Raw genomic sequence first — 24,647 nt, 5'->3', positions numbered from 1 at the left:
CAGGGAAAAGATCTTGACTATTTACTCTATCCACGCCCCTCATAACTTTATAAACCTCTATAAGGTCACCGTCAGCCTCCCAATGCTCCAAGGAAAACAGCCCCAACCTATTCAGCCTCTCCCTATAGCTCAAACCTTCCAACCCTGGCAACATCCTTGTCAACATTTCTGAACTATAAAATATTTCACACAATATTCCAAAAGTGGCCTAAGCAATGTCCTGTACAGCCAAAACATGACCTCCCAACTCCTATCCTCAATGCACTGATCATAAAGGAAAGCATACTAAATGCCTTCTTCAGTATCCTATCTACCTGCAATTCCACTTTCAAGGAGCTATGAACCTGCACTCCAAGATCTTTGTTCCGCAACACCCCCCAGGAACTTAACATTAAGTGTACAAAACCTGTCCTGTTTTGATTTGCCTCTCCTAAATGCAGCACCTCACATTTATCTAAATTAAACTTCATTTGCTATTCCTCAGTCCATTGGCCCATCTGGTCAAGATCCCATTGTACCAAAGTAACCTTCGTCGCTGTCCACCACACCTCCAATATTGGTGTCATCTGCAAACTTACTAACTATACCTCCTATGTTCACATCCAAATAATTTATATAAATGACAAAAAGCAGTGGACCCAGCACCAATCCCTGTGGCACTCCACTGGTCACAGGCCTCCAGTCTGAAAAGCAACCCTCCACCACCACCCTCTGCCTTCTACCTTTGAGCTAGTTCTCCCTATATTCCATGTGATCTAACCTTGCTAACCAGTCTACCATGATGAACCTTGTTGAATGCCTTACTGAAGGTCATATAGATCATGTCAACCGCTCTGCCCTCAACAATCCTCTTGTTACTTCTTCAAAAAACTCAATCAAGTTAGTGATTTCCCACAAAGCCACATTGACTCCCTAATCAGTCCTTGCCTTTCCAAATACATATAAATCCTGTCCCTCAGGATTCCCTCCAACAACTTTCCCACCACCAATGTTAGGTTCACTGGTCTATAGTTCCCTGGCTTTTCCTTAACTTTTCTGAAATAGTGGCACATTAGGCAACCTCCAGTCTTCCGGCACCTCACCTGTGACTGTCGGCGATACAAATATCTCAGCAAGGGGCCCAGCAATCATTTCCCTGGCATCCCACACAGTCTTCTAGTGTACATACTGATTGGGTCCTGGGGATCTATTCATGTCTATGCATCTTAAGACGTCGAGCATCTCCTCTCTAATATGGACATTTTAAGGTATCACCTATTTCCCCACATTCTATAGCTTCCATGTCCTTCTCCACAGTAAACACTAATGCAAAAATATTCATTTACTATTTCCCGTGGTTCCGCACATAGGCTGCTTTGCTGATCCTATTCTCTTCCTAGTTATCCGTTTGTCCTTAATTTATTTATTGAATTCCTTTGGATTCTCCTTAACCCTATTTGCCAAAGCTATCTCATTTCCCCCTTTTGCCCTGCTGATTTCCTGCTTAAGTAAACTCCTATAGCCAAGGATTCACTGTATCTCTACAGGAATATTTGCTAGAGCGGGTGAGGGGGGGTGGGACCCAGGAAGATAGTGAGGATCTGGGGGGGTGGGACCCAGGAAGATAGTGAGGAAAGAGATCAATCTGAGACTGGTACAGTTGGGAAAAAGAGCAAATCAAACATACAGGGCAGGCAGGATCAAAGCAGAGAACAAGGTAGGATTGATAAATTAAACTGCATGCATTTGAATACAAAATGTCCAACAGGGAGGAACATGGGACTGGGAATAACATAGCAATTACAGAGGTATGGCTCAGGGATGGACAGAACTGGCAGCTTAATGTTCCAGGATACAAATGCTACAGGAAGGATAGAAAGGGGGGCATGAGAGTAGAGGAAGTGGTGATTTTGATCGGGGAGAACATTACGGCTGTAGTTAGAGGGGACATTCCTGGGATTACATCCAGGGGAGTTATTTGGGCAGAACTGAGAAATAAGAAAGGGATGATGACCTTATTGGGATTGTACTATAGACCACCCAATAGTCAACAGAAAATTGATTAACACATTTATAAAGAGACCTTTGTTATCTGTAAGAATAATAGGGTGGTTATGATCAGGAATTTTAACCTTCCAAACATAGACCAGGACTGCCATTATATTAAGGGTTTAGATGGAGAGGAATTTAAGTGGAAAAGAACCATCTAGGCAAAAAAAGAGATACAGCCATTTAGAAGCTGTTTGTGATTTGATGGTTGGATAAAATGAAAATATTAGCTGCCTCCAATTCAAAAACAGATGAGTTTTTTTTTTACACTATAGTTTGAAGCATTGAATTGATGTTTTTCTTAATTACATTGGCTGTTTTCACAAGGATACCTGTTCTCAATTCAATATTAGATCACTGCTCCACAGGACAACTTGAGTAGTTACCTCAATATTTTGAGAGCTTGCAACTGTAAAAGGTAGCAAGAGAATGTGAGTGTGCATAAGAGAGTGCAAGTGTGTACACGTGTTGGGGATTATCCAGTATCACACAAGCTGCAGGATCAGAGGTGCCTTGATTAAAATTAAAAATGGTATCATAGCAAATTTATAAGTGAGTATTGCTGTTCAGATTTTGAAAAACTAGTTGACTAAACCTGTTAAAATTTGAAGTTTAAGTTACAAATGAGTGTCATCTTTTAGTTTTCAGTTAAGCAGGAGAGTACATTGTATCAGCGTATATAAAGCATAGAACTGTATTTAAGTGTGTGGAGGTAATGGAAAGAGTGCATAACAGATTGATAAAAATGATTCCAGGAATAAGAAACTTCTACTATGAAGGCAGATTATCCTTATAAACGGCAAGGCAGAGAAAAGACACTTGATGGAGGTATTCAAAATCACGAGGAATCTTGAACAGAATAGGTAGCGAGAAACTCAGGGGCAGGAGTACACACATTCAAAATTCCTAGTAAAAGCAAAAAAAAAAAAGTGATGCAAGAGGAAATGTTTTCCACACAGCAAGTGGTTAAGTTCTGGAATGGACTGCCTCAGCGTATGGTGGGAGCAGGTTCAACTGAAGCACCCAAAATGGAAATGGATTGTAACCTGTTAAAAGAAGTGTGTGCAGGGTTACGGAGACAAGACAGGAGAACAGCAGCTTATTGAGCCTGTTCAAACATGTAGGGTAACTAGCCTCCTCTGTGTAACAAAACTATCGAGAAGAGATCAAATTCAGATACCTTTAACTGAACCAACTGAAAGTTATAACTCTGTTCCAGATTCTGAGAGAATAATACCACAAAATGTGTGCAGATAGGTAATGACTATCAGCCATTAGAGATGAAAAGGAATATCCACTTATATCTTCTCTAAATTAGAAGCTACTTAACTTATCTTGCTCTTAAACCTTTCTATAGTATGTGTTCTGATCTCACAATTTAACCAGTTAAGTATGAATGCAAAAATCAATGATTTACAAATAATGAAATCATGAGATAAAGTATATGCAAATAAGCCCAAAGCAAAGTCTGTCTTGAAACTATGTCTTAAGTTTTGATTGAAGTTCAAGTTTCATTATTGATAAAAAGCACTTTCCTAGCTCCAAAATGAAAGTGAAATATTTCAGATATTGGAAATCTAAAATGAAATAAAGTAGTTTTGGAGAAATTCAGGAGGTCTGGTGGCATCTGTGGATAGCGAAATAGAGTACAATGTTTTGAATCCAATAACTTCTTTGGAACTGTTCCGAAGAGACTTAAAACATTAACTCTTATTCTCTCTCTACAAAAGCTGACAGACTGCAGTTTTTCTAGCACCTTCTGTTCATTTTTTTTAGCATTAGTTTTATTCTCTTCACTTCTAATAGCACCCTACAAATGTGAGCTAGCTCTGGGATGCTACTTACTTGTAACAAGTTTAACGATGTTCTCACTCAAATTCACTCACATACATTTTTCAACAGAGATCACTGCTATCATAAAGTAGGATTGACTCCCAATTTTCTCCATACATATCCAAAAGCATCAAGACTAGCTTTTACGTCTTAAAGGCAACATTAAGCCATTTCATGTACTGTAGTATAAAGTAGCCCTTAGTCACTCCAAAGCAATTTTTAAAACTTGATTAGACAGAAGGTCACTATTCGAGTACAATGCCAAAACGTTATTACATTGATGGTCTTATGCAGAAGTAGAAAAACAAATTTTAAAAACTTCTAATAACCACATAAATCAAAGGCAACTTGCGTCAGTGACTGAAATTTAGGACTGGAATAATCAAGTTAGTCGGGAGGAAAATCTGATAACACAGCAATCATAAGATCAGAAAGGATTTATTAAATCAAGCAAACAATTAATCCACTGAAAAGGCTTATATTTTTAAAAAGGGCCAATGCTCATTTATGCTGAAACTGGACAGATTTAGTTACATTCACCGTCACTACAATTATAAAACTGATTAACTGCTGACTTCTGCATATGTGCCATTAAATGCAGAAATTATCGGTGATCCCCTGTTCCTCCATAGGGTATACTGTAGAAGTCCTAACAGATGAAAATGCAAGTGATTTTTGAAATATTATGAATTTCAATTTTACACCATTCATCTCCGATGGAGTGTGGGGGGGGTTGTAGGCAGAAATTTTACACCTTTCAAAATCAATTACACCTTAGTTAACAAAATTCACCAAAAAAAATGTAAAATTACTGCAGAATCCAGCAATTGCAGTAATTTGCTCCGAAGTTACTTACTACTTAGTTATTGTTGTGATATTCTTCACTACAATTGGCTGCTTACCTGTTTTGATGACATCACTGTTGGTGGATGCCAATTATTCTCTTGAGCTGGTGTTCGAAAGAATGAAATTAACATAGAAAAGATAAAATCCTTGCTGCAGCAGCTTTCCCCACTACCCCGTTCCCCAGTCAGTAGCAAGCTTTGTTACTTCATCACTGGCCACAAAATCCAGGTCATTGTCTTCATTAACAGTCTTGATTTGGAGGTGCTGGTGTTGGACTGGGGTGTACGAAGTTAAAAATTACACAACAGGTTATAGTCCAACAGGCTTAATTGGAAGCACTAGCTTTCGGAGCGCTGCTCCTTCTACCTGACAACTATCTGATGAAGGAGCAGCACTCTGAAAGTTAGTGCTTCCAAACAAAACCTGTTGAACTATAACCTTTAGTGTGTGATTGTTAATCTCATTAACAGTGTTGACCTAAATTTAAACTGTGCACTCCTGAAGTGTTGAAGAAGCAAAAAAACAATGGGCTTGTTATTCAGATGCTAACGGTATAAGTCCTAAAGCAGGACAATTTTTGTTACAAACCAACATAGGTCCAAATGATTCTCGTTCATGATTTAAAGCACCAAAAGGAGGGCTTCTAGTGGCTCATGAAAGATTCATAAATCTACTGCAGTTTATTCATGGAAGAACATCTCCTTCAACCCAATGAACAGCCAGCTTAACACTGAAAATATGCAAAGGTTATAGTCTCTTCTGAAGTTTGGAGAGTTTGAAATGGTATGAATTTCCATTGAAGGTTCTGTTCGTTTCCTCAGCAGCTCAGTGAAGTTAGCATGTTAAAGCATATGAGATAGAGGGTTGTGTACTGACATGTATAGAAACTGGTTGGCAGACAGGAAACAAAGAGCAGCAGTAAATGAGTCATTTTCCAAGAGGCAACCAGTGACAAGTAAGGTATTGTAGGGGTCAATGCTTTGACCGCAGGACTGAACTATTGCAGGAAGGGGCTCATGATGACCAGACAGTCCACAACTGGGGTCATAGTCTAAGGATATGTGGTGGGCCATTTATGACCATTTAAAGGAGAAATTGCTTCACCTCGAGAGTGGTGAGCCTGGGCAATTCTCTGCCACAGAAAGCAACTGAGGAAGTCAAAACATTGAATGTTTTGAAGGAGGAATTAGGTATCATTCTTAGAGCTAAAAGGGATCCCCCCCCAAAAAAAAGGTATGGAGAGAAAGACAGATCAAGCACTAAGGGCTGGATGACCCAACACTATTTTCTAATTTTGTCAGACAAAACTTCCTTTAATTAAATAAAAACAATTGTATTTTATAGCACTTGTAAGCTGAAGATTGCTGGTCCTCGGCCACAACCCTGAGGAGATGGTGGTCACGTAGGAGGGGAGTTTTAATGAAGATGACTGACCTCCAACAACCAAAACTATCTTGCTTAGTGCTATGCAAGCATCCAGAGGAGAGAGATTCTTCCCCCCCACCCCTGCCAAATCCCCATCAATTCCCACTGGTTCCTGTTTTGCTACGACGATTTGATGCTGTACTCAGTCAAATTGAGCCTTGATTTCGGGGCAGTCACTCTCATCTCACTTCTGGAATTTTGCTCTTCGTTTCAAGTGCAACAAAAGCTGCACTGAGTTCAGGAGCTAAACCCTGATGGGACCAAAACGGAGCAGGTTATTGCTAACCACGTGCTGCTTGATAGCACTTTTGATAAAATCAATCACTTTACTAATCAAGAGTAAACTGATACAACAATAATTGGTGAGTTTGATTTGTCCTGCTGTGTTATAGGACAAACCTCAGCAATTGTCCACATTGTCAGGTAGTCAGAGTTGTAGTTTTACTCGAACGGTTTGTCTTGGGCCATGGAAGATTCCAGAGCACAAGTCTTCAGTACTATTGCCAGAACAGTGTCTTGTTCCATAGCCTTTGCTGTATAATTTCTAGCCTTTTCTCAATATCATACAGAGTGAATCAAATTGACTGAAGCCTGGCATCTGGTGGAATCCTGTGAAACAGGCTGAGATGGATCATCTAGTTGGCGCTTCTGGCTGTAGATAGTTACAAATAATTCAGCCTTATCATCCTTGAATGAACAGGAGGAAAAATCAAGCCAGGTTGCTGCTTTTGCATACTATCTTTCTTGTTGCAAAATACCAAAAGTATATGCTGTTTGATAGTGTTCTTGTGGATATACTATCAACTCAAAACACCTGCCCCCAGAAAGACACAAAGACAGCAGCAAGTTGAAGACAAAGCTCCACCTGATCTGGAAATTTGAAGCTAAATAATAAATACACCTATGCCAGTGTCACCAACTTCCGAGAAGGAATTTTTAAAGGAAATAACAAAACATGACATATCACTGAATGAAGACAGGTCAGTTCCTTCTGCATTCACACAGGGTCAAATACTACTTTTGTGGCCTTAAAATTGATGATTGCTACTCAGGAATTCCTTCATTGGGAATAAAGTGATTATACACACACACACACACACACAAACCTGGTTGCTCAGGTACAACTCTTAGTGATTGATAATGCCTTCACGGGAGGACTGGAGCTAGTATCTGACCCATGTTTTCATGCTGAGAAAAAAAATGACTTATTACTGAATGAGGGTGTGGGATCTTCAGAAAATTCTTTATACACTAGCTATTCCCTTATCCAAGATATGGACAAGAAAGGAAAGAGAAGGACAAGGAGAGGAGAGGGCTTTTTTTCAAAAAAAAAAGAAAGCTGAAAGTTACATTGCAAAAGCAAATCTTCAAGCAATTCAGAAAATTCCAGACAAGAAACTGCTAAGGTTTATCAAACACATGTGTCTGCATTCCCACCAATATCTCTGATGAGAATGGATTACTAAAAATATACAAAACAACTAAATTAGGGTTCTTGTGGCATAGAGGTAGTATCCTCACCTGAGCTGGGGGCTCAGTTTAATTCCAATCTAAAATTGTGTAATAACATCTTTGAGTAGGTCGATTAAAATACTTAAAACCATAAAGTTATTTAACTGAACTTGAAGTGTCCTTTGGTCATATAATTTATGGATAGAAACACAGCATCTTTTAGCTCAATTAATAAATTGTCAGATGTCACCATTAACATCTTGGTACTTAACTGGCAACTGGAATAAAAGCTATAACCTCAGTCATTTAACATTTGCATAAATGAACAACATTCTTTCACATTGACTACCCATAATCAATTCTTGCCTTTCCATATACATGTAAATCCCATCCCTCAGGACTCCGTCCAACAGCTTGCCCATTACTGATGTCAGGCTCACTGGTCTATAGGTCGCTGGTTTTTCATTACCACCTTTCTTAAACAGTGGCACCAAGTTAGTCAACCTCCAGTCTTCCAGCACCTCACCCTGTGGCTATCGATGATACAAATATCTCAGTAAGGAGCCCAGCAATCACTTCCCTAGCTTCCCACAGAGTTCTAGGACCTGGGGATTTTTCCACTTTTATGTGTTTGAAGACATCTGACACCACCTCCTTTTGTCATAAGCATGTTTTTTTAAGATGGCACTATTTATTTCCCCAGTTCTATATCTCCCTTATCCTTCTCCGTAGTAAATACTGATGCAAATTACTCATTTCATATCTACCCATCTCCTGCGACCCCATACATAAGCAGTCTTGCTGATCTTTAAGGGGCCCTATTCTCTCCCTAGTTACACTTTTGTCCTTAAATGTATTTGTAGAATCGCTTTGGATTCTCCTTAACCCTAATTGCCAAAGCTATTTCATTTCCTTTTTTTTGCCTTTCTGATTTCCCTCTTAAGTCTCTTCAGGATTCAATCTCTGCTGTCTTTACTTCCTCCTTTTTCTTAACCAAAACCCGTACTTTCTCTAGTCATCCAGCATTCCCTTATATATACCAGCCTTGCCCTTCACACCAACAGGAACATACTGTCTCTGGACTCTTGTTATCTCATTTTTTAAGGCTTCTCATTTTCCAGCAAACATCCATCCCCAATCAACTTTTGAAAGTTCTTGGCTTACACCATCAAAATTGGCCTTCCTCCAATTTAGAACTTCAACTTTTTGATCCAGTCTATCCTTTTCCATCATTATTTTAAAATTGATAGAATTAGGATTGCTGGCTTCAAAGTGCTCCCCCAGTGACACCTGCCCTGCCTTATTTCCCCAAGAGTAGTTCACGTTTTGCACCTTTTCTAGTAGGGTACATTTTCTGATTCAGTGTGTGGATACTTCTTGCACACACACAAATTCCTCTCAATCTAAGCCCCGAACCCCACAGCAGTTCCAGTCTATGTTTGTAAAGTTAAAATTTCCTACCATAATCACCCTATTATTCTTAGTTAACTGAAACCTCTTTACAAATTTCTCTCAATCTCCCACTGACGGGTGGGATCTACAGTGCACTCCCAATAAGATGATCATCCTTTTCTTATTTCTCTGTTCTACTTCTCTGGGCATATTCCCAGGAATATCCTCCCTAACTACAGCCAAAATGTTATCCCTAATCAAAAATGATACTGCCAGTCCTCTCTTGACCACCTTTCTGTCCTTCCGATAGCATTTGTATCCTGGAACATCACGCTGCCAGTCCTGTCCACTCCTGAGCCATGTCTCTAATTGCTAAGATATTCCAGTCCCATGTTCCCAAACATACCCTTAATTCATCTGCCTTACCTGTTTGGTCGGTTGCATTGAAATAAAGGAATTTTAATAGTTTTGATGACATCAAGGAAGCCAGATTAAAGCACAAACGGAAATAAACTGCAAAGCTTTCATTATTTTCTAAGTAAAACTGTTCAGAGATGTTATTTCACACCTCTAGAGCAGGTGGGACTTGAAGCCAGGTATCCTGGTTCAGAGGCAGGGACACAACAGATGCCACAAGAACTTTTCCCTTTATAATGCTTTAAATATTTTCAAATCAAACTGTTCAGAGATATTTTTGAGCTGGTAGGTCTTGAATCTGACCCCCCCCCCCCACCTCAGCTCCCCACATTATTGCATAACAAAAGCCCCACTATGGTACTTATTTTTATACACAGAAGTGCTCTCGCTCACAACTGAACTTTTAATATCTATCATTCATGGCACTACAATGCTTTTTAAAAAAACCCCGAAGTACTCTTAATCACAACTAAACCTTTCTTTTTACCCTCGTCATCAAATCATTTGTGGTATTCCACTCGCCCAACCCCATCTGTTAACCACCAATAAGTCTCCCCCCCCACCCTGTTAAGGGCAATGCAGACCAAAGGTGACAGAGCAGGGGAGGGGTCAGTAAAATACTTTACTAAAATACAGTAAATATTGCGTACCTGTGCTTTCCCTTGCCATGAAGAAAAATTCAAGCTATCCAGTCCTAATGTGAACTTGGGCACTCTTCATTACCTAGTAGCCTGCAATCTTCCCTATACCATCCTTTACCTTGTCTAGCTACCTACTCATTCTCCCTTATCGCTCTGAGTAGTTGTGCTTTCATTTTGACAAACTGGCTAGTTTCAGTATCTCATTACAATTGAATCTCCATTTGCTTATTTCTCATGTTACCTACTGAAGATTAGGCTCTGTTGACCGGCTTGCAAAAAAAAAACACTTTCATTAACCAAAGACACTCTAGTGCTTTAGAAATCCTTTAGAAATATTATTATATCTGAGTGCATTCCTGAGATCTAGTCCAATGCATACTAACCATGAATGGAAGGGAATGGAACTAACAAATACACAAAGAAACACAAACGGCAGTTTTAAAAGAAAGAGGAATGGTTGATCAAGACAGAAAAGCTTTCATCACCCATAACATGTTAAACCAAATCACAGATTTTCTGCCTTATTTCAACTATTTATTCGTTCTTTATTAAAAGTCTTTTCTCCCGGAAGAGATGGTGTTAAATAGAAACAAGCATTAATTTACATCAATGTCTGTAAAATTATTACATTCGCAACTTAATACTTTTCATGATACAAGTTCAAAACATGCTCATATAGTTTCTCTTGCACCACATATTATCCTTGGTTAGGAAAGTGAAACAAATCATTTGTTCACCTACCAATACCTGTGTTTCATCAGTGGTTGAGTTTTGGATGTTGAAAATAGAAAGCAAAATAAAATAAAAAGCAAGAAGGAATTCATAGAATTTAGGCAACTAACAGAAGGATTCAGTGAAAACAGATGAAGTGGGTTTGAGTCAGGCAATACTGGAGTCATAAAATAAGCCAATTTTGGTAATATTACACATGGTTTGCAAATTATTTAGACTAAACAGGATTGTAGTATCTTGCATCATTTGATGTAGTTTGTGCTATTGACCAGAAAAATGAGATATGTCCAAGGACAAGACAGTTAAACTTACACAGAAGACCAATATTTATTCTGTAATCTTTCCAAAGTCAGCTTGGACAATATTGCTTCACTTATGAACAACATGATAAAACACAACCGCAAGATCTTCAGTATAATTTTAAAAAGTCTATTTAATATCCTTCAGAAAATAGTAGCAATAGTGCAGGAGGGGGAAAGCCACTGATGAAAATAAATACCTACAATCGAATAGTGGAATTTCCAAGGCAAGTGCAGATAAACATTAATCTATTCTACCTAAATTATCTACTCAAATGGATGCAACTGCTTCTTGACTGGTTCAGATTTTGGTTCACAATCTTATCATGTGGAGGCACTTTCTGTCTTTGTTCCTGAGTTAATGTTTTCTAGTATATACTTCTGCCTCCTTTCCCATAATAGTTTTAACTTGAAACAGACTACAAAATAATCTTTGCTCCACAAGTGAGCATTTTGCTTGCCTGCAAGAAGACTACTCTTCTGTCTGCTTTTATAACGAGAGTCTGATTTTTTTTCTAATCTTCCTCTTCTTAAGACCACTATCAATATTATTCAATTCCCTTAGCACTTAGAGATGCACAGTAAAGAAAATACCCTTTGGTCCAACTCGTCCATGCCAACCAGATATCCAATGCCAATCTCGTTCCATTTTTCAGCACTTGGCCTATATCCCTCTAAACCTTTTCCTATTCATACACCCATCCAGATGTCTTTTAAATGTTGTGATTATACCAGCCTCCACCACTTCCTTTGGCAGCTCATTCCATTCATGCATCACCTTCTGCATGAAAAGGTTGCTTCTTGCCTCCCTCACTTTAAACCTATGCCCTCTAGTTCTGGACTCCCCCCACCCAAGGGAAAAGACCTTGTCTATTTACCCCATCCTTGCCCCTCATGATTTTATAAACCTCTATAAAGATCACCCCTCAGCCTCTGACACTCCAAGGAAAACAGCTCCAGCCTATTCAGTATGTCCCTATAGCTCAAACCCTCTAATCCTTACAATGTCCTTGTAAACCCTTTCAAGTTTCACAACATCCTTCCAAGAGGGAGACCAGAATTGCACACAATATTCCAAAAGTGATCTAACCAATGTTCTTAGCAGCTGTAACAGGACCTCCCAATTCTTATACTCAATGCTCTGACCAATAAAGGAAAGCATACCAAACACCTTCTTCACTATCCTATTTACCTGCAACTCCACATTCAAGAAACTATGAACCTGCACTCCAAGGAGTCTTCGCTCAGCAACACCCCCTGGGACCTTACCATTTAAGTATAAAGGCCCTGCCTGATTTGCCTTTCCAAAATACAGCACCTCACATTTATCTAAAATTCAACTCCACCTGCCACTTCAAATAAAAGTTTAGTAGAAAGTGACATTATTTTAATTTTTCACATCTTCAGCGGTAGCACAGTTCACAGCTTGCTGCTGGCCTTTAGAACAAGAATGTGAATTTGATGGCTTTGCATCTTAAAATGGCATGGTGACATAATATAAATGCCAGATGAAAGCTCCATATTTTTACATCAGAATGATCAGAAAACGAGGGAAGACAGATACAATTATCTATTTACTTCTGAGTTATTAATGTCTGTTGTACACAGTGCTGAGTATCAGTTGAAACACAGTAGATATCCAGCAAGACTTAATTGCTGTCACCCTAATGACCAAAGTCTTTTAAACAACTTTAGATATTTCATACGTCAGTACATACAAACATCCTGTGATTTTGGATAGAGAAACTAGCAGGACCTGTCCAACTCACAAAAAGGCAATGATATTATTACATGCATTCTTTGTGCTCAAGGTAAATGAGTCAGAGCTGAGTAATTACAAATCTCCACTTTTGTTGCATAGTATCAGCAGCAATCATGCAATGACTTAATTTTTGACTGACAGCACAAGAAACATTTCTATGAATTAATTTCTTTGATTCAAGTAATCCTAACAAAAAAATGTAGAGAATTTGCAGCTTCTTTAGAGCCATTATACTTCAAGTTCTAAACCGAAATGGCTCGATTCTACTGGAACTGGGCTATGGCAATCTTCAATCTTTTCTTCCCTAATCTCAGAACAAATGCAAATTTAGTTTTCACTCTAGAATGACTGGCTGAGTCAGCATACTAGAAAAGCACAGGAAATCATTTAGACATACAGTCAACAAGTAACTGGGAAGCCAGACCGAAAATGCTAGCAGTCTCTGGATATAACAAAAACTTAATTTAAAGCACACTATCTCAATCAACAGAATTTTAAAGCCCAAATTGAAAACCAAAAGACAATTCCTGATGTATTTTACTGTTTTCACCTTGGTTTCTCAATTTTAAAAAATGCGGTTAGGTCCAGTAGCCAGCTTTACGTTACTGGAATCAACATACAGACAAGGCCACGTCATATTTATCCCTAAATAATGGTAGACACTTGTCATTCGGCCTTGGTGATGAGTGGAGCTATTGTTGTAGAAAATATGCATACTTCACTGGATCATCCTCACTTTAATCTGCACAAATTTTTATATTTTTAAAAAAAAATCAAACTTTAATGCAAGCTTTTGTGATACATTTGCCATGGTTTTCACTGGTGCAGATCATAACCATATTTTTCCCTTCAATCCTTCCCCTCCAGTTATGTTTCTAAAACTGGAAACGTTTTGTATTCAAAAAGTGTGGTGTTGGAAAAGCACAGTCAAAGCTTCGAACATAAGCCCCTCTGAAGGAGAGCTCGGAGCGTCGACTTGCCTGCCCCTTGGATGCTGCCTGACCTGCTGTGCTTTTCCGATGCCACACTTTTCGACTCTGATTCTCCAGCATCTGCAGTCAGCACTTTCTTCAGCATTAAAAAAAAAATTACTAATTAAAAGTTCTACTCAAATAAGACTTAGAATTCTTACTTTAAAGGAAACTGCCTGGATTGTGAAAGGAAATAGGTGTGTGAAGTTAATATAATAAATGCTCAGGCAAGCCTACTTTTCCACCTACAAAATAATTCAGCGTGGCTCTCAAACATTAATGACTAAGTGACCTGAAATTTTAACAACAACATAATGTTCCACAGAATAAAAACTGACAAATGCCACATCCCCAAAATTCCCAGTGACATTAAAGTCTTTCAGATATTTAGATCTCTATCAGGAACATCAAATAGTTTTTTTTCTATCTTTTCAACATTCATTTGACAAAACATTTGCATTTATAGAAATATTCATATTCAAAAGACAGCTGCACTGACCAAAGGAAGATAACCAGGAGACAAGAGAATCATTTCACGTTTGGAAATACATACAAACAATAGATCAATCAGCAGCTGTGCACCATGACAGATTTCAAATCCTCAATCCACTTTCTTGCATCATCTTCAGAATCTTACATTTTTGAATACTAAGGAAAACAATCAATCTCAGATTTGAATATACTTAGCGACTAGCCATTCAATAGCTCTCTACAGTAGAATTTCAAAAGATTAACAACACTTTGAGTGAAGAAATTTCTCCTTAAAAGTAATCCTTAGTGATCAAGTCTCTACCTAGACTACAATCTGGAAACCTAACCGGGGAAAGGTCTTCCGAGCATCTACCATGACACACATTAAGAATTTAAAAATGTGTTGCTGGAAAAGCACAGCAAGTCAGGCAGCATCTAGGGAACAGGAGAATCGACGTTTCGGGCATAAGCCCTTCTTCAGGAATCATGCCCAAAACGTTGATTCTCCTGTTCCTTTCATGCTGTCTGACCTACTGCGCTTTTCCAGCAACACATTTTTAAGCTCTGATCTCCAGCATCTGCAGTCCTCACTTTTTCCACACATTAAGAATTTTCTACTTTTCAAAGACATCACCTCAAATTCTAAACTCATTACAATTGGCTTAAGTTGCTCACAGAACAATTCACTCATCATAGGAATAACTTCATTAAATCTGCATTGCACTCCCTTCATGGCAATTATACCCATCCTTAGGTAAAGAGACCAAAACTCTCACTATATCGTTCCATCATTGCAAGAGCTTAATACATTTGACAGCAGTCTGGACAGAATTTGTAAGTAACATAGACAACTGGCAGCCAATAACCCACCTCGCTTGTCACTCAATGGATTTCGATTGCTGAATCCTCCACCAACGTACTTCAGAGATGGGGTTACGATTGACTGGAAACAGCTGCATCAGTCACATAAATACAATGGCATCAAGGACATGTCAGAGTTTGTACAACTACAAGATAAAATCAGGATTGCAATGGAAAACTCTCTACCTGCCTGAATGAGGATAGTTCCAACAACAAAAAAAGACCTAAGAAGCTTGATACTATTCAGAGCAAAGCAACCGGCTTGATCATGCCCCATTCAGAACCACCAGCTTCCGTATTCACTTTTTCCACCACCATAGTGACAACATTTAATATCATCTACATGACACACTGCAGCAATGTGCAAAGCTTCTTTGACACTAAACACACATCTTCTGTCCCCTCGAAGGACAAAGCATAGGAACACCACTACTTGCAAGTTACTCTCCAAGCCACACACCATCATGACTTGAAAGTAGATTGGCGTTTCTTCACCAAGTAGTCAAAAAGCTAAAGGTCCCTATCTCAACAGCCCAATGGGATGTCCCTAAACCAGATACATTTCAGCAGTTCACCACTACTTTCTTCGTAGTAGTTAGGTATTGAACGCAAAACTCACCCCAAGAACAAATAAAATGTTCAACATTTTCTTAGTGGCATTGGGCAAGGCAGGAATATCTGGAGAATGCTTTATTGCTTTCAAATATTGCCGTGAGACAGTTAACACCCAGTTTGAAAAGCAGTTAGGACCCAAGATTCAAACCATGTCTGAAAGAGGATTCCCTACAATAAGTCAACATTCCCAGTACTACGTATACATAAATTTAAATCTAAATGCCAGAAGCAGGATTTTAACCCAAAACGCTCTGCATTAGGCGAGTGTTGCCAATGGGCCAGTCAACGTATCCATTTTCTATTTTAAAATAGATAAAATTGTTAAATACAATTGCGTGATTACAAAACAGGTTTAGAGTACAGTTAGATATGAATAGTTTCGCTTTACGTTTCAGTGAACAATCCAACTTTATACACAGCTGACGTGCAGTTTAGAAAGAGAGTAATTGTGAACGAAGTTAATACATTATCCTTTACGCTTTTAGGAGAAACTGTTGTTTATTTAACGTGTCGCTTTAATTTTAATTTAGATCGCTTGTATAAACCATAACCATTTGTGGACACTTCGATATTAAAGACACAACTTGTATGTATAAAACGTACCTTTAGTTTGCAGTTAAAAACGCACGTTCACATTTTCTCGCTCCTGTAATCAAATAAACCTCCTACAAGTGTGCTCACCTGCTGTGAGCTGCCTAACATTCCCATTTCCATGAACAAACATGCAGATCTTAAACTCACCAAAACAAACCTCGTCAGAAGATCTAACGCAAGCAACACGTCAAAAAATGTTCAAATGGTTCCCGATCTGAAGATATTTTTCTGATTTCTCAAACTAAATACCTTACCTTCACAAAGCCAGCTTACAAAAGACGTTCTACATTGAATTAATCAAGAAATCCTTTCAACGTCAAGTTCGAGTACTCTCGGACTACCCCGATCTACAGTCTCCACCCTACAGACTCATTAACACACTGCATTCCTGAAACACTCACGCCCAAACTGGGCGGGATCGCATGCAAACAAAGAAATGGAATTCTGCATGGATTTTCCGCTCGACCCCGGATTCCTAAACAAACCCAGTTAAATAAACAGTTCAAACCCGCGAGAAAGGGTTTATGCGATCTATGTGTAATTGAATACTTTTTTCTAATCGTATTGTGTCCTTTTGTATACGTTCATTTAAGTTTTGATTTACAAGTTGTTTAACAGACGATTCACGAAAGCTGATACCATGTGATCCCTTTTTGCTTCCAATGACTATAAATGATCAATTCAGAACAATTTGCTTTACCTTTTCCAGTGTGCCCATTCTATTCTCTATTTGGTATATAATAAAAGCATGAAAAATATGTAGACAGGGCTCTTAAATGGTTAAAGGGAATATGCTGCAGATGCTGGAAATCTGAAACAGAGTAAATGCAACTTTAGAGAAGATTTGTAGCTCAGGCTGTGGTTCAGGTTGTAAGTTTGCTCACTGAGCTGGCAGGTTTATTCTCAGATGTTTCATCACTGTGCTGGGTAACATCATCAGTGAGCTTCCGGTAAAGTGCTGGTGTTCTGTCCCACTTGCTATTTACATCTTGATCTGTTGTGGTGGGTAATATCACTTCCAGCTCTTTTACTGAGAGGCTGGTAAATGGGTTAATGGAATTCTGGTTTGAATGCCAGGCCTTTAGGAATGCCCGTGCATGTCTTTATTTACCCTGTCCCAGGACGGTTATTGTCCCAGTCAAACAGGTGTCTCTCTTTGTCTGTGTGTAAAAGTACTAGTGACAGTTAGTCATGTCCTTTGGTGGCTAGTTGGTACTCATGCATCCTGGTGGTTAGTTTCCTGCTCGTCTGTCCAATGTAATATTTGTTGCAGTCCTTGCAGAGTATTTTGTTTGACGTTCGTTCTGCTGGTTGTTGGTACAGGGTCCTTTAGATTCATCAGGAGTTGTTTCAGTGTGATGAGTACTGTCCACAATACCACCTAACTGTATCAACAGCAAATTTTGATAGACTACTTTCTGTGCCATTAGCCAAGTTGTTACTAAATAATGTGAATAATTGAGACATTGATACAGATTCTTGTCAGACACCACTGATCACATGCTGCCAATTTAATTACCTACCCATTATCCCTAAATTCAGTTGTCTGCCACAAAACCAATTTCCCAGCCATGTCAGTAATTTCTCATCAATTCTGTGGGACTCTACCTTAGTTAACAGTCTCTTACGTGGAACTGTATTAAATGCCTTTTGGAAGCCTGAGCAACATGCAACAACATTCCCCAGCCCTCTGCTTGAGCTTATTTTTCAAAAAAAATCAATGAGGTTTGTGAGGCATGACCTACCTGTCATGAATCCATGCTGGCTTCCAATGAAAGTATATTTCTCCTGAAGTAAGATGACCAAACCTATGCACAGTCTTGATGGAGCAACCTGACTGATACCCTGTGTAGTTGGATCAAGACCTTTCTACTCTATACTCCCTCGGTAAAAACAATGACTGCAGATACTGGAAACCTGAGTCTAGATTAGAATGGTGCTGGAAAAGCACAACAGTTCAGGCAGCATCCGAGGAGCAGTAAAATCGATGTTTCAGGCAAAAGCCCTTCATCAGGAATACATCGATTTTGCTCGAAACATCGATTTTACTGCTCCTCAGATGCTGCCTGAACCTCTACACTCCCTTGACCTAGCAATAAAGAGTCACAGAGTCATAGAGATATACAGCATGGAAACAGACCATTCAGTCCAACTAATCCATGCTGACCAGATATCTTAACCCAATCTAGTCCCACTTGCCAGCACTTGGCCCATATCCCTCTAAACCCTTCCTATTCATATACCATCCAAATGCCCTTTTAAATGCTGAAATTGTACCAAACTCCACCACTTCCTCTGGCAGCTCATCACATACACACACCACCTTCTGTGTGAAAACGTTGGCCTTTAGGCCCTTTTTATATCTTTCCCCCCTCACCCTAAACCTATGCTGTCTAGTTTTGGACTCCCCAGCCCAGGGAAAAGACCTTGTCAGTTTATGCTATATTTGCCCCTCTATAAGGTTACCCCCACCCTCCGATACTCCAGGGAAAACAGCCCCAGCCTATTCAGCCTCTCCCATTAGCTCAAATCCTCCAACCCTGGCAACATCCTTGTAAATCTTTTCTGAACCCTCTCAAATTTCACAACATCCTTCCAGGAAGGAAACCAGAATTGCACGTACTACTAGGCAACCTTGATTATCCAAACAACGTGGGTGGGAAGTATTTTTTTCAGATAACTGATCGTTTGGATAACTGATCAGACCCCTTCGCCCCTGCCACCCCCCCCCCCTCCCCCCCACCCACTAAAAGATGCCTACTCCCTTCAGCACGTCACTCACACATTCACACCAGGGCCTCTGTTCATTTGCAGGCTGTTGGCAGCGGTTTAAAGATCAGGCTCTCCGTCGGGGCCTGGAGTCAATCGGTGGTTGGTGGCTTGCGGACAAGCTGCATTGCGAGGAAGGGCAAGAAGGACAAACTGTTCCTGAGGTCCCCAACCCACCACAGCCATGGGCAGGCCAGGCAGTCATTGCTTAGGCCAGTGTGGCCCCAGTCACCACAACGCCTTGCAGACGTCCTCTCTTGATCTCTCCGCCATGTCCTCTCGCAATCTCTCCTCCCCAGTCGGTGAGCAAACAATGTGTCCCAATGGGACCTTGAGTTTTTTTTGGATAACCTGAAATTAGGAGAATTGATATTCAGATAATCAAAGTTGCACTGTATTCCAAAAGGACCGCTGCGCTGGGTTTGACATGTATGTTCAAACTGTCAGGAAATATATAAATACCAGATTCATCAACTGCACCCACAAGATAGAGCAAACACCACAATGCAATGCCATCCAGGCTCTCCAAACCAATCACAACACTGTCATCAAACCAGCAGGTAAAGGAGGAGCCATTGTCATTCAGAATAGAACAGATTACTGCAAGGAAGTGTACTGACAACTGAACAACCAGGAACTACCAGTTGATCTGACCAAACAGCACACTCATGAACTAAAAACACTGGTCAAGACTTTTGGTCTAGTCCTTCAGAGTTCCCTATGCTCCCTCATCCTTCTCGCGTAGGCAACTTCTACTGCCTTCCGAAGATACGCAAAGTCAACACACCAGGACGTCCCATTGTATCAGGCAATGGGACCCTGTGTGAGTACCTCTCTGTCTATGTTGAAGGCATATTGAAGCCCATTGTACAGGGGACCGCCAGCTTCTGTTATGAGACTACAGATTTCTTAGAAAAACTCAGCACCCAAGGACCAATTGAACCAGGAACATTCCTTGTCACAATGGACATTTCAGACTCTACACCAGTATCCACCACAATGACTCCATTGCAGCAACAGCCTCAGTACACAGCACCAACAACTGCCAATCTCCGAGCACTGTCCTACAACTCATCCACTTTATCCTCAACCACAACATTTTCATCTTTGACAACTAGTTCTTCATCCATGGGGACCAAATTTGCACCCCAATTTGCCAACATTTCCATGCACAGATACAAAAAATACTTTTTTCTGCACAGGACCTCCAACCAACACTATAAACCAGATATATTGACAACATTTTCTTCCTCTGGATCCATGGCGAGGAGTCACTGAAACAACTAGACAGTGATATCAACGAGTTTCATCTCACCATCAAACTCACCGTGGACTACTCTTTAGTATCAGTCTCATTCATGGACACATGCATCTCCATCAATGATGGGCACCTCAGCACCTCACTCTACCGCAAAGCCACAGATAACCTCACGATGCTACACTTCTCTAGTTTCCACCTTTAAACATATTAAAACAGCCATCCCCTATGGACAAGCCCTATGCATATGCAGCATCTGTTCAGATGAGGAGGAATGTGACGGACACCTGAAGCTGCTCAAGGATGCCCTCATAAGAACTTGGTAGGATGCTCAACTCATCAATCGCCAGTTACGACGTGCCACAGCAAGAAACCGTAATGACCTCCTCAGGAGACAGACATGGGTTGCAATCGAGAAGATACCCTTCATTGTCCAGTACTTCCCGGGAGCCAAGAAACTACGCCATGTTCTTCACAGTCTGCAACACATTATCAATGAGGATGAACACCTCGCCAAGACCTTCCCCATACCTCCACTTCTCACCTTTAAACAACTGCCAAACCTTAAACAGATCATTGTTTGCAGCAAACTGCCCAGTCTTCAGGACAACATTGACCACAACACTCTACAACCCTGTCACAGCAACTGCTGCAAGACATATCAGAGTGTCAACACAGATAGCACCATTACACATGAGAACACCTCCCACCGTTTATGTGGCAGGTACTCATGTGACTCGGCCAGCGTTGTCTATCTCATACACTGCAGGCAAGGATGTCCTGAGGCATGGTACATTGACGAGACCGCGCAGACGTTATGACAACGGATGAATGGACACCACACAACAATCACCAGCCAAGAGTGTTCTCTCCCAGTCGAGGAACACTTTGGTGGTCAAGGACATTTGGCGTCGGACCTCTGGGTGACCATCCTCCAAGGTGGACTTCGAGACAAGCAAAAACCAAACGTGGCTGAGCAGAGGCTGATAGCCAATTCGGTACCCATGAGGATGGCCTCAACCGGGACCATGGGTTCATGTCACACTACAGGTGACCCCACTCCAGTGTACACTCTCTCACACACACACACACGCATGCGCACACACACTCGTACATACTCGTACCCAAGCTGTCACTCATACGTATACACACACCTTCCCACCCCCCCACAACACACACGCACCTCTCACAGGCTTATACCCCATCACACATACTTTATCAAGCTTACACACATAAACAAATTCTCTCATATGCACTCACCCACACGCACGCATTCACATGCACACACTCACTGTCTCTCCTGCATGCACGCACATATAATTCTGCAAATACAGATTCACCCCATAACCTTGTATTTTATTTCGCTCAAAAATGCATAACTTGCAGTCAATCCATGTAAGATTCTATAAATTCCACTTCAGAAATAGAACCAGTCTGACTCAAGATTGACAAACTCACACCTTTAATGCATTGTCTGAGCTGAGATGGCAACTTTTGCGAGAAAACCTGAAGTTATCTTGAGACTATGACTTAAAAGGAGTTCTGGAATTTACATCTTAACAAACTGAAACTAGCAAACCCATTCTAAAAGATGAAAGACGTAATCTACGTTTGTTTAGTATACATCAGCCACATGACACTGTAACGTTTTGCTATAAATTCGGTGTCTTATGGTCCTGCTCCATAACCACCTGATGAAGAAGCAGTGCTTCAAAAGCTAGTGACTCCAGATAAACCTGTCGGACTATAACCTGGTGTTGTGTGATTTCTTTAACTTTGTCCACCCCAGTCCAACACCGACTCCTCCAAATTATTCCAAAAGTGGCCTGACCATTGCCCTGTACAGCCGCAACATGACCTCACAACTCCTATATTCGATGCTCTGACCAATAAAGGAAAGCATACTAAATGCCTTCTTCACCATTCTATCTACCTACAACTCCACTTTCAAGGAACAATGAACCTGCACTCCAAGGTCGCTTTGTTCAGCAACACTCCCCAGGATCTTATCATTCAGTGTATAAGTCCTGCTAAGATTTGCTTTTCCAAAATGCAGCACGTTTAATTTAGGTAAACGCAACTCCATCTGCCACACCTCAGCCCATTGGCCCTTCTGATCAAGACCCCATTGTACTCTGAGGTAACCTTCACTGTCCAATACACCTCCAATTTTGGTGTCACCTGCAAACTTACTAATTATACCTCCTAGGTTCACATCCAAATCATTTATATTAATGTTGAAAAACAGTGGACCCAGAAATGAACATTGTGGCATACCATTGATCACAGTCTTCCAATCTCTAAAGCAATCCTCCATCACCACCCTCTGTCTTCTGCCTTTGAGCCAGTTCTGTATCCAAATGGCAAGTTCTGCCTGTATTCCATGAGATCTAACCTTGCTAACCAGTTTCCCATAAGGAACCTTGTCAAACTCCTTATTGAAGTCCATATAGATCACATCTACTACTCTGCCCTCATCAATCCTCTTTGCTACTTCTTCAAAAAATTCAATCAGGTTCATGAGACATGATTCCTACGTACAAAGCCATGCTGACTATCCATAATCAGTGCTGTTCGAAATTCAGTTTGACCTCCTAATTTCCTGCAGTACCTGCATGCTGATGTTTATGATTCCAGTATAAAGACTCCTATATTCCTCTATACAATGATATGTTATAGTCTCTCTATATTTAAATAATATTCTGCTTTTCTATTTTCTCTGCCAAAGTGAACAACTCACGTTTTTCCACATTATACTCCATCTTCCAAATTTTGGACCACTCATTTAACCTATTTATTAATGTTTTTCAAGATGTTTGCATGCTCCTCACAAACTGTTTTCATACACATTTTTCAGATCATCAGCAACTTTGACTTAAGATAGTCAGTACCTTCACCCAAACCATTAATCCAGATTACAAATAGTTGAAGCCCTAGCACTGATTCTGTGGCATTCTACTAGATAAGAGGTTGCCATACCAAAAATGACCCATTTATCTCTACTTCCTGTTTCCTGTTAGTTAGCATGGGTGAGTACACCTCCAAGAAATTTGACACTATCAGGATAAATCAGGCAACATTATTTGCATCACATCCACAAACATCCATTCCCTCCTCCACCAATGCCTAGCATCAGCAGTGTATACCTTCTGCAAGATGCACAGTAGAAATTCACCTAGGCTCCTTTGACATCACCTTCCCAATTGACAACCACTATCATCGAGAAAGACAAGGACAGCAGATACTAGGGAATGCTACCATCTCCAAGTTCCCCTCCAACCCTCTCACCATTCTGACTTGGAAATATATCACTGTTTCTTCAGTGTTACTGGGTCAAAAATCTGTAACTCCCTTCCTATCAGCATCATGAGTCTACTTACCCAAAATGCACTGCAATCGTCTCAGAAGGAAGCTCATCAATACCACCTTAAAGGCAACTAACGATGGGCAATAAATGTTAGCCCAACCAGCAATGCCCACAACTCATGACTGAATTTTTAAAAAGCCAAGTGTGCTGCAACACAGTCTCACTAAGTGAAGAAAGAAATATCCTGCATGTGTGTGTTTGTGTGGATGTTGGTGAGGGCAGGAATGGCTTAGTTATGTTGCTCTGAAGAATAAAATATCAAACCTAGATTAAACATGGAAGTACCATTTGAAAGATGTGGAAGATGACAAGCGTGCATAAAATCTACAGCAATCAAAATCAATACCTTCAGAGAGAAGTGGTCAAAAGATGAAAAAAGATCATTTTTGGTTTAGAGTTTTCCATTAACAGGTCATATGTCAAAAACAAGTTCCAAATTATTTTAAATACCAATACCATAATTTCATAATATGAATGTGCATTAGCATCAGCTAATACCTTTGTCACATTTAATGAAAGACATTCCACCTCTGTGTCTTGTGAGTGAAATGTTCTCCTTCCACAGTCAGAGACTCAGTGAATTATGGTTTTACTGCAGACCAAACAATCAGCTCTGCTTAGTATAGTATTATGAAATCTGCAAACACACCATTTCATTCAACTTGCCAGCATTTGTAATCCCTATTAATATCAAAATACTTTTTCTAAAATATAGTCTTCACTTTTACCATTTGCAAAGACATGCAAAAATCCACATTAGCTTTATTTTCTATTTCTGGAAGATGGGCATTGTTTGAGTTAGAAACTCAAGATTTTGTTTGACAATATTGCTGCTACTTACTGTTTCTGCCCCAATGCCATGAATATCTTAACATTGGCCACTCCAATCATGGAGAACGCTAACTCTTCTAACT

General features: G+C 40.1%; 1 protein-coding gene and 1 pseudogene across 9 annotated transcripts in view; one reads left to right on the top strand and one right to left on the bottom strand.

The window, feature by feature from the left end:
• Positions 1-16,710, bottom strand: part of sytl2a (synaptotagmin-like 2a) — a 123,140-nt gene extending 106,430 nt beyond the window's left edge. For 7 of the 9 annotated variants that reach the window (XM_087988050.1, XM_087988053.1, XM_087988056.1 and 4 more), the window contains exon 1: positions 16,487-16,616. The gene's annotated coding sequence lies outside the window, so the exon portion shown is untranslated. Of the gene's footprint in view, positions 1-15,139; positions 15,223-16,486 lie in introns of those variants that run through there. The other 2 variants (XM_087988051.1, XM_087988052.1) reach the window with 2 other exon arrangements.
• Positions 16,711-19,828: 3,118 nt separating this feature from the next.
• LOC148149771 (uncharacterized) lies at positions 19,829-23,250 on the top strand (annotated as a pseudogene).
• Positions 23,251-24,647: the final 1,397 nt, after the last annotated feature.

This window comes from Chiloscyllium plagiosum, unplaced genomic scaffold (assembly GCF_037043375.1).
Source record: "Chiloscyllium plagiosum isolate Xiang-an unplaced genomic scaffold, Cpla_swu_hap1 HiC_scaffold_6, whole genome shotgun sequence".
Taxonomy (NCBI): Eukaryota; Metazoa; Chordata; class Chondrichthyes; order Orectolobiformes; family Hemiscylliidae; genus Chiloscyllium; species Chiloscyllium plagiosum.
Note: the sequence above shows the minus strand (reverse complement) of the source record. Positions and strands in the feature narration are given on the sequence as shown.